The following is a 6,000-nucleotide window of genomic DNA, read 5'->3' as shown; positions in this document are numbered from 1 at the left end:
TAGAAGAACTCCCAAGTGTCTAAACTCCTTCTTGAACAATCCAGAAAGCTACACTAGGGATCATGGGACCTTTGAGAACAAAAGCCTTGTGGTGCAGGGAGACTGGGTGAAATGGAGTGAAAAACTTGGTTGGCTCCAATCAATCCATGTCACTTCTGAAAGAAAAATTGCAATTGTAATAGAAATTACAGTATTAATACTTCCTATATTGTCAGTACAAATGAGTAAACAATGCTGTTATGCACAGCCTTGTTAAGATGGTATGATTGCCCAGGGTCAAGCATGATGATGATGAAACTTTACAAATACAATATGTACAAAACACATTGGGGAACTCAAACAAACCACTGGAACATTTGCGACCTGGAAATCCCCATGTCTACAAACGTGTTCTTGTCTACATTTCATCATATTCTTATGGGGTTAAAGCTAACAGTATTCACAAGATAATTTTAATTACAGGATGGACTCATATTTATCAAGGCTAGTAGCATGAACTGGCCGTAGATTTTTTAATACACGTCCAGAATGCTTCCATTTTGTAAGCCAACACTGAGGAATGGATGGCTAACCTTCCATATTTTTCAAAGCAGCTCCCAGCACTTCTTCAGACTCTTTTTTATGTTTAGTGAACAAACTAATCTGCAACCAGACAAGGCTACATTATTTTTAGAGCCCAGTTTTGACATCTCAGCATAAACCTTGGGAACTAGTGTAATGTAGAAGAGTAGTCTTACCTCTGCCCAGATTCTCCTGCTTTCTTCCTGTGCTTCTTTGTCTGCCAGAATTGGGAAAATATCGCCAGCCTGATTTGGTGGACATTATAAGGATTTTTGAGAGAATGTACATAACAAAAAAGAAGCATCTGAACTCTTGAAAGCAGGATAATTATACAAAGCCACCCATGTTGGAACAGTTCGCAGATCACCACAAAGCATTGTGCAGACAAAAGACTGTTCTGTGGTATTTTTTCACTGACATTTTGGAATCTGGGCATCAACAAAGAACAGATATAACATCCTCAGCTTTCTGCTGGCTTTCTGTTGAGGAGGAACAATAATAATGATGACGACAACAACAACAACATGAACATTGGTGGCATTATGGAGATACCAGTCAAATGACCGAGCGGTAATGGGAAAAGCTTGGCTAATCAAAACCCCACATTTCGTGCTGTATTGTTAGTAGAAGAATCATGCCCAGTGGCAGATCTAGTCTATTCAGTGTCCGGAGCAGGTGGATGGGTGGGGCTTGGTGACGCGGGGCCGCCAGGCTCAGTGGTGCCCACCATCAAGTGGTGCTGTGGACATACAACACTGGGCCTGCCACAGAAGAGAAAGCAGCAGAGAAGGCGACTTGTCAGACTTGCAGCGAGCAAACAATCAAGGAAGCTGACAAATGGGCTGCACCAGTAAAGTCAATAAGCGAAGTCCTCTTTTATTCCAAAAATACAGTAGGACAGAAGGCCGACTGGTTATTAAGCATTTTCAAACATATTTTGAAATATGTTTGTGAGTTATTGTTCTATGGGGGTTTTAATGGGGAATTTTAATGGTTTGAATGTATGGATTTGTACCTGAAATACTGTAAACCGATGCGAGCCGGTTCTCTGAGAGAGGCGGTAATACAAATCTAATAAATAATAATAATAACAACAATAATAATATTTTCTTCAGTGGCAAATCAACTAAAATATTACAAATAATTTTTTTTCCAATCAGGACTGTTATTAATAATAATCATAGCTCAAAAGAAAATTCTTCAAAAATTATTTATACACACAATACAATACAAATACAAAACAATATAATACAGTCTTATTCCAGGTAGTTTGGGGCAGCAGACTACTAATCACCCAAACCCTCTATACTTTTGGTCTCTTCCAAAGATAGGAGGAAGGTTTGCCTTTTGCCCATTCTAAATGTCATTTCAGTCTTCCCCTGCTACAGACCCCTCCCCACTGCTTACTCTTGTTTCTTCGTCTTACAGTCAACCTTCATCTAGTGCCTCAAGACACTTAAGATGGAGTATTTACCCTTATAGCTCAGAATCAGTCGCTCCTTCCAGTGCTCCTAAATGCAAACATGTCTTGCTTTATTTCAAGGGCAAAGCAAGGAACCAGTGTGTTCCTCCTTTGCTATTTCTTGCAACCACCTGCAAGTTCTTAAATATGCTTTACTATGTATGTTTATCATGGCAGTCTCAAGCATCGTCATTTGGAGGTGACAGTTCAGGAAAAAAAAAGGAGAGAAACAGAGATGTGAACGGTTGACTTTTAACAGGCCTCCCCACAACCCCCTCCCAAATGCAGCTCATCTATAGCACTTCTAGGTGCGTTTATTAAAAAAGTAATAACAAAACCTCCAGACTGTGCTATATGGTTTAAAAATATTCATTGGGCAAAAACGAGAAGGTGGTTGTATTGCAATAAGAGTCAGCCTGCCTTAAGTTTTCTTCTTCCTTCGGTTGGCTAAGCATCTACATTTCAAAAAACTTGGCAATGTTTGGGGATGTTATCCTTTAGGGATGGAGAAACACCACAAGCATTGAGCTTCCCACTCAAACACTTTGGTGTTTTTCACATATTCCACATGTGCCAACAACTTTAAACTCAAAAGTTGGGTTTAATTAAAAGCAGAGGACTTTAGGAATTCAGTTCCCATTAGACCCCAAATTTAAGCTAAGTGTTTTTCCTGTTAATTTACCTGTGCATGCCAGGGAAGAGCCAGCTTTGTGTAGTGGTTAGGAGTGCAGACTTCTAATCTTCTAATCTGGTGAGCTGGGATTGATTCCCTGCTCCCCCACATGCAACCAGCTGGGTGACTTCGGGCTTGCCACAGCACTGATAAAGCTGTTCTGACCGAGCAGTGATATCAGTGCTCTCTCAGCCTCACCCACCTCACAGGGTGTCTGTTGGGGGGAGAGGAAAGGGAAGGTGATTGTAAGCTGCTTTGAGACTCCTTCAGGTAGAGAAAAGCGGCATATAAGAACCAACTTCTTCTTCTACCCTTCCTTGGTTTTAATGGTGGCTATTTTAGAAAAACTGAACCTTCGGCAGAACTGGATATTCTCCATCATCTTTTTGCCAAAGGTTACCATGTCAGAATCAGAGTTTTCCAAATCTGCTTTCAGTATATTGCAAATGAATGACATTCTATTTCCATCTTCTTCTGCAAAGATTTTGCTGCCTGATAAAGTCCTCAAGGGCTGGAAGTCCATGGAAGGAGGCCTACTTTTTTCTCTCTCTCTGCCTCTATAGTGCAGTTGGCCACTGATATTTTTGCAATACAATATGTGTATAAGGGAAGATAGGTGGATGATGTGCAACAAATGAACAGAGAATACATGCATAAAACCTGAATACATGCATAAAACATGCATAAAACCCGCAAGGGAGTGGCGGGATATAAATCTAATAATAATAATAATAATTATTATTATTATTATTTGGAAATAACCTGCTTGATTTTACCTAATAAAGCTACCATTGGAATGTTTGGGACATTACTACTGGATTCTTAGGAGCTCAAATTCCCCCTGCATTTTAAGAACAGTTTAATCATTAATTTGAATATTTAAGTCCATGGCAGTCATGCCTGGATAGGTTTAGGAGGCCCCTTGTGGGAGGACCCAGAAACAAATGGGAGGCAGTTAGTATGATCCAACACAAAAGGGAAAGTCTGATCCGCTTTGAATCCTATTAAGTCCATTTGTTTTCATTTCCTGTTGATCAACAGCAGATACGTCAGCATAGGCTATCAAGAGAAGAGGAATGAATGACTGAAGGTATAATAAAGAATTATTGCCTAAAACAATAAGTAACAGAGTAATCCTAAAAAGAGTTAACCTCCTACAGTGAATAAGATATAACAGAGGAAAACAGAAAATGAACACCACTGTATTAAAACCCCTTGAATCTGTGCCTTCGTCTCCATGCTAAACCTTGTTGGGTTACCTTTTTATGGTTTGTAAAGGTGTGTTTTCCCAGAAGTGGAATATGATTTTATGGATTTAAGAATGTTTAATGTTTAATTGTATTGTGTTAAAGCTGCGCTATTGCATTTCTTCCAGTTATTTCCTCTCCTCTAGCCAAGTGAACAAATAATAAAGATATTTTCATTGGCCCTGTTTCCTTAAATGACCAGGCAGCTCTTGAATAGGCACAGGGCACAGTTTGGTTGGTGTCACCTGGGCACACATGAATAATTGCCTAATAACAAGAGCACACAGTTAAAAGAAATACTCCCCTTCAAAGGTGAAAGATTAATGTTAACGCTGTTAATCTATAAGTCACACTACCCTCTTCCCCCCTTTTCTAAATTGATCATGTTGTAGATTTCTATCATGATGTATTGTAAAAATAGTTATCAGACTTCATAGTATGTTTGCTTATGTGTAATTAATCAACAGGCATTCAATAATACATGGACAAATAAAGAAAAACCTACTCCAGACTATATTTCGTTCAAGCCTGTTAGTGTTAAATCAGCAAATCAGTTTCAATTTATCAGTGCTGCTGAATTGGGTTTAAGTGTCAATTTGATACCTTTCCTATCAGATTCAATAGGGACCAACGATCACCAAGGAAATTTTTGTAGCTCACTACGGAAATAATTTCTTTTCTCAAGTTTTTGCACCCTATTCAGATTCTTCCTCATCTGCTAATACTTTAAAATTTGATGTGGTTTGCTTTGGTATGATCATTTCTTATTTGACTGGATCTTCTTGTCCTCTGTGAACTATAATGCAATGCACCTATATCCTTGGAAACTGTGCCTTTTAGCCTCTCTTGATACTAATTACATCCAACATTCTTCTCTGCTGTTTGATGGGGGAAGAATCTACCTACCTACCATCCATCCATCCATCCATCTTCTTCGTCTTCATTGTCATCCTCATCTTCATCTTCTTCTTCTTCTCCATGTCTGCCACTGCTAAATGAACATAATACTTCATGCATCTGACAAAATGGGCTCTGGGTCATTTATATTTATTTTTGCAGCTGTATATCACTTCTCCAAACAAGCTGCACCAGATGGTCCACAGCAGACATGGTGCATAACCTGTCAACTCTCATGCATTCAATTCCAGACAGGCAGGGGTTACCAAGCCCTGTTCTCTCAGTATGTGCCCAGCTGGATTAATATTATGCTAAACAAGAAGCCTGGCTACACTTCTCACAGAAAGTGCAACAGCATAGGGTGGCCAACTCTGGGTTGGGAAATATCCGGATATTACGATAAAGTTAGCCCATAATGGAAGGGTGCCTCACACAGAGACAGCTTCATGCACAGAAGCCCATGATTGGACTCTGAGCAGGTTGGTACATGGAGAAACCAGCCTGGCAGAGAATGACTATAGAGCGAGTAGGAACTCCCAATAAACCTAGGAGGCCAGGCCGGGTCTCCGTCTTGTTTTGGCTTCACTAGATTTCTTTCTCTTGCCTAGAAAAGCCAGGCCAGATTTCCATCTGGTCTGAACTGGACTAGAACCTTATGTTCTACTTTCTGCTTGTCCAACTGACTGAGCTAAATGTGAACATTATTGAAATCTCTCCCTCCCAACCAAAGACCATTAGACTATCACTAGGAAAGGTATATTCCCCCAGGTACTAACTGCAACTTCTTTTGTCTCTCGAGTCCTTCCTGATTAAACAATACAGGGCCATTAGCAACACATTAAACCTAGCCAAAGTATTGTTCCACTTGATGAGCTTACTCCATACCTCCTACTCTAGTGACCTCATATGCCAACCACCCTATCAGATTCATCCATAGCTCACAACCAATCATCAATTGCTTACCTCATTGTGGCAGTCACTGGAGCTGGCCCAGGAATGTCAAATTCTATATCAAGCCTGGCACATAAACACCCCCAAAGTGTGTATGTGTTGTTTTGATTCTTCCACACCCAGCATACTTTCCACCCCTGATGTCATCAACCCCATTTCTTTGCTGCTTGGACCCAAGACAGGTACAGTATTTCCCTAACCCTTTCCCC

This window comes from Paroedura picta, chromosome 7 (genome assembly GCF_049243985.1).
Source record: "Paroedura picta isolate Pp20150507F chromosome 7, Ppicta_v3.0, whole genome shotgun sequence".
In the NCBI taxonomy this organism is placed as follows: Eukaryota; Metazoa; Chordata; class Lepidosauria; order Squamata; family Gekkonidae; genus Paroedura; species Paroedura picta.
This window is presented reverse-complemented; position numbering follows the sequence as displayed.